Below are 12073 nucleotides of genomic sequence, written 5' to 3' on the forward strand. Positions count from 1 at the left end.
CGTACTTTTTTGTAGCGTTATCCCACACAAAATGATGTAAATGTGTTGATTTTGCAGAAGCTGAAATGACAGAAATGATGGATCATATGGGGTATGTTCATATTGGGGCCCCTACATGCCACATACTTAGGTAAACCTAAACATATTGGGCATCATACTGTTCAGTGGACCCCTGGCGTTCAAGTTCAGGGTGTTTTATCTTGGTACCTAATGATACATGGGAGATTAGATGCTGCAAACTGGAAGCTTTGAGAGGATTTTTGGAAATATTATCAAAATTGCCAACTTTAGGAAAGCTTTGCGACTTGGTACTTTGGAGTAGAAAGACATGGGTACCCATTTTAGATTCGGGGGAATGTGTACTTTCCAAAAATATATGGCTTTCTGGGGTGAGCATACTTTTTTGTAGCATTATCCCACATATAATGATGTAAATGTGTTGATTTTGCAGAAGCTGAAATGACAGAAATGATAGATCATATGGGGGTATGTTCACATTGGGGCCCCTACATGCCACATACTTAAGTAAACCTATACATATTGGGCATCAAACTGTTCAGTGGACCCCTGGCGTTCATATTTAGGGTGTTTTATTTGGTTACTTTATGACCTGTAGGGGATAAGATACTATAGACTGGAAGCTTTGAAGCGATTTTTAAAAAAAATCACAAGTTTTGATAAAAACCAATAACTTTAGGAAAGCATTGCGACTTGATAGTTTGGAGTAGACAGACAGTTGTGCCTATTCTGGATTCCCCAGAATCTGTTCTTTCCAAAAATGTACAATTTTATGGGATAAACCTTCTGTTAGTGGAATTTTTGTCCTTGAAATCTAAAGTATGCAGCTTTCTGGAGCAGTGCTTTGGAAATTTGGTAGTGTACTGCTGGGAGTTTTTGACCTACACAAGTGAGAAATCTCCATAAAACTATATATATTTGGTATTGGCACGTTCAGGAGACATGGGACTTTCCAAATCAGGTGTATTTTAGTGCATAAAATAATTTTTGTTTCTGGTGTATGTGTTTATATTATGGAAAATATTTTTTTTACACATTTTTTAGACATTTAGAAGCCTATATCTTGTTACAAAATTGGAATTACACAAAAATTCCACCATATTTTGAAAGCTTAGGATGTCCCGAAAAAAACGATATATAGTGTTCCTGGGTAAACTAAAAGTCCCCCCGAGGAAAAGCCCCTAAAGTCAAACAGTGCAAAATGTTCAAAAACTGTCTGGCAGTAGAAGTTCCACTTTGTTCAAAACGGCTGGCAGTGAAAGGGTTAATGTGACCTATAAACTGTACCACTCAATTGAAAAACAAACTGAAATCTTTTAGGTGAAAGGAAGAAAACCAAAAAAGCTAAAATAATGTGGTTGCACAAGTGCACACCCATAAACTAATACTTTGTTGAAGCACCTTTTGACTTTATTACAGCACTCAGTCTTTTTGGGTATGAGTCTATCAGCATGGCACATTTTGACTTTGCAAGATTTGCCCACTCTTCCTTGCAGAAACACTCCAAATCTGTAAGATTGCTAGGGCATCTCCTGGGCACAGCCCTCTTCAGATCACCCCACAGATTTTCAAACAGATTCAGGTCTGGGCTCTTGGCTGGGCCATTCCTTTGTTGATTTGGATGTATGCTTTGGGTCACTGTCAAGCTGAAAGATGAAGTTCCTCCTCATGTTCAGCTTTCAAGCAGAAGCCTGAAGGTTTTGTGCCAATATTTACTGGTATTTGGAACTGTTCATAATTCCCTCTATCTTAACTAAGGCCCCAGTTCCAGCTGAAGAAAAACAACCCAAAAGCGTGATGCTGCCACCACCATGCTTCACTGTGGGTATGGTGTTCTTTTGATGATGTGCAGTATTGTTTTTGCGCCAAACATATTTGTTGGAATTATGGCCAAAAAGTTCAACCTTGGTTTCATCAGACCATAACACCCTTTCCCACATGCTTTTGGGAGACTTCAGATGTGTTAGCAAAATGTAGCCTGGCTTGGATGTTTTTCTTCATAAGAAAAGGCTTTCGTCTTGCACCATAGCCCAGACATATGAAGAATATGGGAGATTGTTGTCACATGTACCACACAGCCAGTACTTGCCAGATATTCCTGCAGCTCCTTTAATGTTGCTGTAGGCCTCTTGGTAGCCTCCCTGACCAGTTTTCTTCTCGTCTTTTCTTCAATTTTGGAGGGACGTCCAGTTCTTGGTAATGTCACTGTTGTGCCATATTTTCTCCACTTGATGATGACTGTCTTCACTGTGTTCCATGGTATATCTAATGCCTTGGAAATTCTTTTGTACCCTTCTCCTGACTGATATCTTTTAACAATGAGATCCCTCTGATGCTTTGAAAGCTCTCTGTGGACCATGGCTTTTGCTGTGGATGCGACTAAAAAAATGTCAGAAAAGACCAACTAGAGCAGCTGAACTTTATTTGGGGTTAATCAGAGGCACTTTAAATGATGGCAGGTGTATGCTGACTCCTATTTAACATGATTTTGAATGTAATTTCTTAATTTTGAACACAGCTACATCTCCAGTTAGAAGAGGGCGTGCACACTTATGCAACCACATTATTTTAGTTTTTTTGGTTTTCTTCCCTCCACCTAAAAGATTTCAGTTTGTTTTTCAATTGAGTGGTACAGTTTATAGGTCACATTAAAGGTGGAAAAAGTTCTGAAATAATTTATCTTTGTCTCATTTTTGTACAGCACAGGAACCTGACATTGTAGACTTTTTATATCCACTGTATGTTCTTCTCTGAGAGGTAGTTTGATTTGCTTGAGCACTCTTTCACAGATTTTGATGAATGTGAGTAAACTAAGTTCTGATAAGTTATGGAACTGCTGGTGAAAAAGTCACATTCATTAAATTTTTCTGGGACAAAAAGGATTTTTTTTAACATCTTAGCATTTTCCTGTTGTTTCCTGTTGTTTTACACCTAAAGGTTCCACAGTGGCTTGCTTGGCTAGCAATAATTCCCTTAAAGTAGTGTTCAGTTCTTCATTCATATGAAATCATATGCTTACATTATATTTTTATATATTCTATTTATTCTATGTATTTAGAGCCATATAATTTACAGAACTGGGATTATGACTTCACACAAGTCAAGCATATTTAGAAAGCTAATGTTCTTAACACAAAAGCAGTTAGTAAGGGAACTTACCAGTGCTCTGTATTGTTGCCTCTAGGAAATGCCCCTAACGTAAAAGAGCTCAATTTGTTGTTAATTTGTGTGCATATTTGTGGAAAATTGTCTGTTGTCTGTTACATGTCACAAGAGACCCTTTAAGTATAGCGACTTCAAAAAACGGTATTTTTCTGGAAAGTACACATTCTGATTAAATATAGATATAATAGAGCTCAATTATGAGCTTATTTGTGCAATTTTGCCATGTTTTTTTTTACCCACATTGAAGGATTTTTCCCCCATAATTGCAGCAAAAGGGCAAGGGCACACTAAGTGGATTGTCCGCTTTCCTCTGCTGGCGTCTTTTAAAGAGCTGGATTAACGTTATTCCACTCTTATGTGCACACCCCCATAGCTCTATTGTCAAGTCTGGTGTTGGCCTGTGTGGACCTAAATGGAGCAGATATTGGTGTGAAAATGCATACATTCACATTTTCATGCCAGTATGTGCTCCATTGTAGCTCTATACAGGTTGATGCCGGGTCTGTTAATAAAGCTATGGGGGTGTGTGCAAAAGAGTGGGTCTGCTTTCCTCCGTGTCTATAAAAATGCCTTTGGAGAAAAACATACATTCTGCTTAGTGTTCCCTTGCCTAATATCAGTCCTGAGGTGGCATTGTGCCTGACAATCACACTGAAAATCTCCAATATTTAGATTTCATCACTTACATTGCTGCGTCAAAAGTACCTTTAATAATTGAAATATTTTTGTGTAAAGACTGCAACTGCACTTTTGTGTAGAAAGACATCAGGCATCATAATTTCGAACGCCTAACTTTCAATCTACAAATCATTATAAATATGAATGTCGGGTCAAAAATGCATGGTATTACAAAACTAATTGTGCACACAAACTATTTATGGGCAAAAACAATATTACATAAAAATCACAAAAATTATTTGATATATCTTTTTAATTTATTTAATATATTTTCTATAAGTTTGTTATACCAGGCAGAAAAACACTTTTAGAGCAACAGAATAAAAACATAGTAAAAAAATTGTGTACGGTTGCCAGATGCTGCAAATTAAATGAGCAGCATTCATGCCACCCATGATAATATCTTTTTTTGATATCAGGAGGATTTGCTGTGTTTAGCACTGAGCTGTCAGTATATACTCAATATATAGTGCCATTGTACAGGGACACTGTATGTATGATCTTTTCATTCTGTGAGCAACTAAGGTATTGAAAGGGTTTATGGGAAATTGAACAATAACATGTTGAATTTACAGTTCACCTATGAAGCTTGTAAGGACAAGGTTAACTTTTTGGATGTCACTGTTTCTAAAGGTGTAAATGGAGAATTGATTTCTAATTTAGAGAATTTAATTTTCTAAAGAGTTGGCAGACTTTCAGGATGATCTGATGAAGCTGACCCCTACCAGGCATACATGCCAAAATGATTAGACAGTATGGTTAAGTAACTCCTAATTTGCCCAACCATATCTGGGCATGTATGGCATGTTACACATCTGTTGGTAAGAAATGCTTATGTAACACTAGGTACCCACTTACATTTATATTGCCAAACTGGATCTGCAGCCACTTTTGTAAATATTGGCCTTGCCCATATAACTTTGAGCATTAAGGTGACCTTTCTGACATTTATCTGTGAAAAGAGAATGAGTGGATTTTCAGGTTGTGCGCTCTTGTACCACAGGATTTGAATGAAAGCTAATCTTTACATTTATTTTTATAAGCTTTGTTTTTTGGCATAGAGATGAGTGATGTGGGGATAGGCCTCGTGGAAGTGCCTCTTAAGGGTTTTTTTCTATTGGAGGGATGTGACTTCTAGATGTTTTCATTGTTCTGTTCCTTTGGGTTCAACAGTTGATAACACTGTATTTTCTTTTTTGTAGTACTTGATCTAATGTGTCAGTTGATAGCAGTATATACTTTTATATGAGGGTTAATTTACAAATGTAAGTACAAAAAGCAAAAATGATGCACTTAATTAAACACCTTTATGGACAATGTCAACATTGATGTGACATTGATTTTAGCAGACTGCTGGGTTCCTGGTTTATTTCAATAATATCCTAAGTTTTCCAGACAGGAATGATGACTATGGGTGCTCTCTATTTACACACACCTGTTTTGAATTTTTAATTATTTAGCCTATAAATCCTTACCGCTCAGTTCCTCCCACGCCCATTATAGATCTTTTTAGTATAGTTCCTGGGTGTGCGTCTGTTCTGTGTATTTGGTTCTGACCCATGCCTGTATCCTGGCTTTGTGTGAACGCCACCTGGACTGACCCCTTTGCTTGTTTGACTCCTCTTCTGGATCCTGATTCAGTACTGCACTAGTGTTCTGGTTTTGACCCAGCCTGCCTGACTTTGATTCTAGTAAGCTCCCTCAGTCCTCCTTCTGGTTCCCTTGCTCACTCAGAACCTTTGTCCTGGTCCTCTCACTTTAAGACCTGGCGGCACCCGAGTAGCAGAGGGCTCCACCTGAAGCGAAAGGTGGCTGTTATAGGCAGAAGTGTGATCTGTGACTGGGACCTTGGCAATTGTTCTGGGTTTTGGGTTACTGACCGTGACACTAATAATCACACAGCTCCAGCTTTGTCTTCTAAAGAAGACAGAACACACACTTCATATAAAAAGCACCAAATGGATAACAGTGCAAATAGGTTTGATGGGTAGGAAAAAAATCCCACTTCTCCTGAGTTTTAAGGCATGTAAATTATCTCAGCAGATTCTTTCACAATATTGTAGCGTGTCTCCTCAAAAAATTCTGCAGAAAACAGTCTATTTTATGCAAATGCCAGATAAAAATAACTGGATAAGCCTGTTACTGAAAGACATGCTTAAGGTACTGTGAGAGAACATGTGAACAGAATAGCTGAGATGGGGTCGGAATACAGCTAGGTTGTGAAAAATTGAACAGTGACATTTTCCCATCTACCAATAACACTTTCCTCAATATACAGTATTCTATTTCCCTAAGCAAATGTATTTTAAGGGTAGTATGCTTATTCTAATAGCAGTTTCAGTAGCATTATTTCATATTCATGATAAATAAAAACTACAATAAGATTTTCATTAATCACATTATAAGAGACCTAAGGCATTCCGTGAGAGTTAAAAAATAAAGACTGGTGTGGCTTTCCTAACGTTTTAATGCAAATAAGTCACACAATTTATGTCAAAATTATATCCAAATATTTTACGGCCTCAGCACAAGAGTAGAAAACAGGGATAGTCATTATGATTGGTAATAAAATCTCAGTGGAATTGATCTATCTGTATCTGACCCTATTGGCATTTATGTAAGGTAATATTTATGGTCCCAGCAAAACATAACTTTCTTTTGTAACACATTTTAACTGAGCTCCAAATGCGATGAAGCTCTTCCAACTTATCTGGAAAGGAACTTATGAAATGGCAGTACTGACTTCAGCAAGGGAATTGGTATCCCACTAGAGACAAGCCTGGAGATCACAAAGCTAAGGACAACCCAGCGGACATAAATGCCAAATGGTTGGGAAACAACATGGCTCCTACTTTTAATTTACCACTGGCTTTGAAGTAACCTAATTCAAAACAAAGGCTCACATCATATAATGGGAGAAAAGCCTATATAGACCTAAAAACCTATATTCAACTGAAACTTTTCAAAAGCCAGGGCACAACCTATCATGTCAGGCATTGATTGCCCAATTCATTATAACACACATAATATAACTCTGAGGAGAAAAAAATGTATGCGTTCGTAGGACAATTTAACCCACTCCCAAAGAGAATGATTAAACGCAAAGAAAAAGACAAAAAAAATACAAGAATTAGCCCAACAACCTCTCCAACTCAGGGAACTCACCAAGTAAACTCCCAAGACTTACTTATCAAGACTTTGATACTGCATGTTTTCTAATCAAAAGTTGCATGCAGATACCTAAAGAAGATAAGGATCCAACACAATTTCCCTACTACAGACCAGTTCTGTAACTGAATTGTAATTGCAACATATAATCTTGGATTTGTGCCTAAGTCCAGGCAACACCAGATATTTTATTGACATAATAACAACAACAAATGTAAGCATGTAAGGAAATGGGGTATGTTTGTATGTTAAGCATGATTTGTAACCTAGTATAAAGGATGATGCTATGGAGGACAATGAGAGGGCTGAAGCCTTATGGGTTGAACTTTCACATATTGTGCTGTCTGGCATTGTAAAAGTATGCTACAGACCCCACATGTAAGCAAAGAAGAAGAGATTCAGTTCCTGTTGGAAATAGAAAAGCTGCAAGTTTGGGACAAGTCTTAGTAACAGGGGATTTAAATTACCCAGATATTGACTGGAGCGATAACACTGCAAGCACATTTATACAGACCAAGAATACTTAACTGACACTGGGCTTCAGCAACTTAAAGGAGAACTATACCCCCCAGTGCAAAAATTACTCTTTACTATCATTGCCTAGAGCCCCCTCACCTCTCCTTTATCGCATAGTTTTTACATTTAAACTCTGACCCTATTGCTAACCACTAGCTAAAAATGCAAAGTAAGCGCGGCAGCGTACCTGGCCAACAGCTTCTTACCGACTGAAGACTCTTCGTGTCTCACCACTGACACGAACTCTGTTTGTGCATGCGCAGTTGAAACTGATTTCCTGCTGCCTCCAACTGCGCATGCGCAAGCAGGTTCTTATGGGCTGAGAGACCCGCAGTACCCGTGGGTAAGCCTCCCCATGTCTGTAAACAAGACACAGCTCCCAAGTTTTAGTGAATTGTTTGTGCGAATCAGATAGGATACTAGACATTTTTTCCATTGCCATGATCCCAACTCAATTTTTGAGAGCTTCGAACGGAATTTGTTTTGTTTTTTGTCTGCCTTCTTAATTACTATATCCCTGTTTCTTTTTAATTTAACTAGGGCCGTACTTTCCTTCATAGGTTCTGTTTAGACTTCTTATGTGTACTGCGTTCCCAGTGTTTCTTTACTTCTGCTGTCACTGTAGGCTGAAAAGCATTGAATGAAACACATTTTACCTCTGGGATAAAGTCAGTATTCAAAGAATACTTTTACAATCATAAAAGTGGATGGTATCTGCCATCCATCTAAAGGGTATTAAATTAGATTGACAGGCTAAAATATCTATGTAGCAGGGCCTATGTAGGGCAACCCTCGAGACAAGGTATTTTATTTATAAGAACACATAACTTTAGGGTAGTGCCACACAGGGCTGGTTCTTATTATGTTTATAAAATTAGGCTGAGAATTAGCTGACCCTCTGGCCTCCGCTTGCTCCAGAACAGAACAGATTTCAGCATGGAAACCCATTGTATGTATTTTAATGCCAAAATCTGCTCCATGTGCCTGCACCCAGGCCAATGCAGTGTCTGACACAGGAGAGAGAAAAGGCCAGTGGATCAAGTGACTCTTGTAGTGATGTGTGAGTTGACATTTTCTCAACCCACACCCCAACCTGCACGTGACCCAGAAAGGCAGTTGTATTTATATACCTGTGCCCTACCCGCCCATCCGGGATGTCACAAATGGGGCAGGGGAAGGCAGGCATGTGCCTATAAATACAGGCTGCCGGAGGCAGAAACCTAGAAGAGTAAAGTCGTAGGCTGGGAGGCTGTAAAGGAGGACTCAGCCCAAACCTGTTTACATCCTGAAAACTGTGCAAAGGTCAACCCGAACCTGCCCGGCATATGGGTGAACCCACAGGTCCCACTGGTTTTGGGCTGGCCAGCACACCACTAGACTTTTGGATTATGTTTATACTCAGGCCAATATCAGGTTATAAGGTTTACTTATCTATTAAAATGACTGCTCTCTATTAATTTTCAGGTAGAGCAAGCTAAATAGACCAGCCTCTCCTCAGGTACAGTATACAGTATACTAATATTGTTAATGAGAATATGACTGGCCCTAGTAACATATAGAATTGACATCGCATTCATGTAATGTTTATTAAGAATATGTGTGTGCGTTAATTGTTGTTGCACAGGAATGTTTTTTTTTTACTTTTAATAGGAAATGGTTTATTGGATCAAGGACTTGATGATGGACACTGATATGATCCAATCCAAGTAGGAGATTTTTTTTTAGGAACATGTTTGTGCAGTGGTTGTGTGTATATGCTTGATAAACAGTGGTTGGGCCCAGAACTTGTCCCAACACAATATTAATAAATCCAGGAAGATAGCAGTGTATTTCTGCCTGTTTGTGTGCTCCTTCCTGTTTTGAGTTTTTGGGGTTTTTTTTAAATGCTATCAGTCTAACAATCATACATTGGATCAACAAAGACTCTATCAGGAAAGCAATCAGCTACTTTAGCTCCCTCAGATCATTACTACGGGTTGGGACATTGGAGTCTATAGCTAAAAACACAAAATAGTTACATAGTTACATAGGGTTGAAAAAAGACCAGTGTCCATCAAGTTCAACCCATCCAAGTAAACCCAGCACACTTAACCCACACCTACCAATCTATACACTCACATACATACACTATATATATACAACCACTAGTACTAACTGTAGATATTAGTATCACAATAGCCTTGGATATTCTGATTGATCAAGAACTCATCCAGGCCCCTCTTAAAGGCATTAACAGAATCTGCCATTACCACATCACTAGGAAGGGCATTCCATAACCTCACTGCCCTCACCGTGAAAAACCACCTACGCTGCTTCAAATGGAAGCTCCTTTCCTCTAATCTAAAGGGGTGACCTCTGGTGCGCTGATTGTTTTTATGGGAAAAAAGAACATCCCCCAACTGCCTATAATCCCATCTAATGTACTTGTACAGAGTAATCATGTCCCCTCGCAAGCGCCTCTTTTCCAGAGAAAACAACCCCAACCTCGACAGTCTCACCTCATAGTTTAAATCTTCCATCCCCTTAACCAGTTTAGTTGCACGTCTCTGCACTTTCTCCAGCTCATTAATATCCTTGTTAAGGACTGGAGCCCAAAACTGCACTGCATACTTACCAGGGACCTATAAAGGGGCAAAATTATGTTCTCATCCCTTGAGTCAATGCCCTTTTTTATACAAGACAGCACTTTATTTGCTTTAGTAGCCACAGAATGACACTGCCTGGCATTAGACAACTTGTTATCAACAAAAACCCCTAGATCCTTCTCCATTAAGGAAACCCCCAACACACTCCCATTCAGTAGATAGTTTGCGTTTATATTATTTCTACCAAAATGCATAACTTTGCACTTATCAACATTGAACCTCATTTTCCAGTTTGCTGCCCAGTTATCTAATTTTGTCAAATCGCTCTGCGATATGATTTTTTTCTTTTATTACTATTTTTTTATCTGCAGTGATTAAAGTTTTTTTTACTGTTGTTGTTTTTTAAACAAATAACACACAAAGGGCCCGATTCACTAAAGTCCGAAATAAGGAGTGCTATTTATAGCATGCGTTAAAAATCTTATCACTTATTATTTTTCACTCGAGTCACTAAAAGGACACTTGTCATAATTAAGAAGCGATGTTCTTGGCGTTATTTATCTTACGATGACATATTTTCAAGCAATATATTATGCAGCGCACAAGATATTACGCAGCGCGCGATATTTTATGCAGAGCGCAATATATTACGCAGAGCGCAATATATTACGCACGTAACCATTACTTTCTGAAAACCACCATTTCCCTGAAAACTGGAGGATGCATCACTCTAGGGCCAACATATACTTGAAAAAATACGACTGCAAACTCCATGTTGTGTTGCCAATAGCTCACGAACCGCAATTTTCTTTAAGTACCGCCTGCCCCAAGTAGGGTTAATATTCACACAGATTAACACGATATTTTGCACATTTAACGCTTCATATGTGTTTGTGAATCATGCATTAGTACTATTTCTATTCGATAATTAACGCAATGCGTTTTTTTTGTGCATGCAATATGTGGATTAACACATGCGAAATGACTTTGATGAATCGGTACTTAATTATCGCATGCTTTTTAATGAAAAAAACTATGTGATAAGCGTTATTGACCTTTAGTGAATCGGCTCCTATAACGCTTATCGCAGATAAGATTTTTAACGCATGCTATAAATAGCACTCCTTATTTCGGACTTTAGTGAATCGGGCCCAAAGACTTTTATGAGGGAGATACTGAGTATAAAGTAATGATTAGATCCATTACAAAAGGTTAAAATCATTGATATCCAAAATAATATAGAAGTAGCACTTGATCTGTTTTTAAATGTAACATCTATTCCTATGCCATTTCTAACTAATGGTATCTATTACATCTTACATATTACATGTAAAGGTGGCCTTAAACAGTAAGATTTCCTTGTTTAGCAAGGTCGCCATGCTAATGCAATCATTTGGCCCTAGGGCCAATCTATTGCATTACTATGACAGGTATAGGAAAAATCAGAGCGAGGACCGCATCAATGACCCCATGTGGTACCTGGTTGTAGCACGGTGGATTTTATTTTTATTTTATAATGATTTACATTATATATCTGCTTTGACATATGAATCAAATCTTAGGTTTGAGTCAAGTAAAACCAGCAGATTTTGGGACATCTATTGTCCAGTGTTCAAGGTACAATGTCTTTGTTCTATGTATATTGCTGGGTAAACAGTAAACACAGGTATTGTTACCCAGCAAATATCCTTGGAATAAACAAACAGACAGCATATAGACAATACACTTTATGTACAACTTATTTGAGAAACAAATAAGGCTTTCTACAAAGTTAGTAAACTGTCTAGTTAATAGGTTTTGTTCATGACAAAAGTTTGTACACAAGTTAGCACTTGGTGTTGGGGGTTTGCTAAGAACTCTAGTATAAAAAAGGAGCCTCCACCATGGGTCAGTAGCTTCGCCTAGGACTCCTGAACGAGTGCCGGGATATTTGGATCATCGCT

Source organism: Xenopus tropicalis, chromosome 8 (genome assembly GCF_000004195.4).
Source record: "Xenopus tropicalis strain Nigerian chromosome 8, UCB_Xtro_10.0, whole genome shotgun sequence".
NCBI lineage: Eukaryota > Metazoa > Chordata > Amphibia > Anura > Pipidae > Xenopus > Xenopus tropicalis.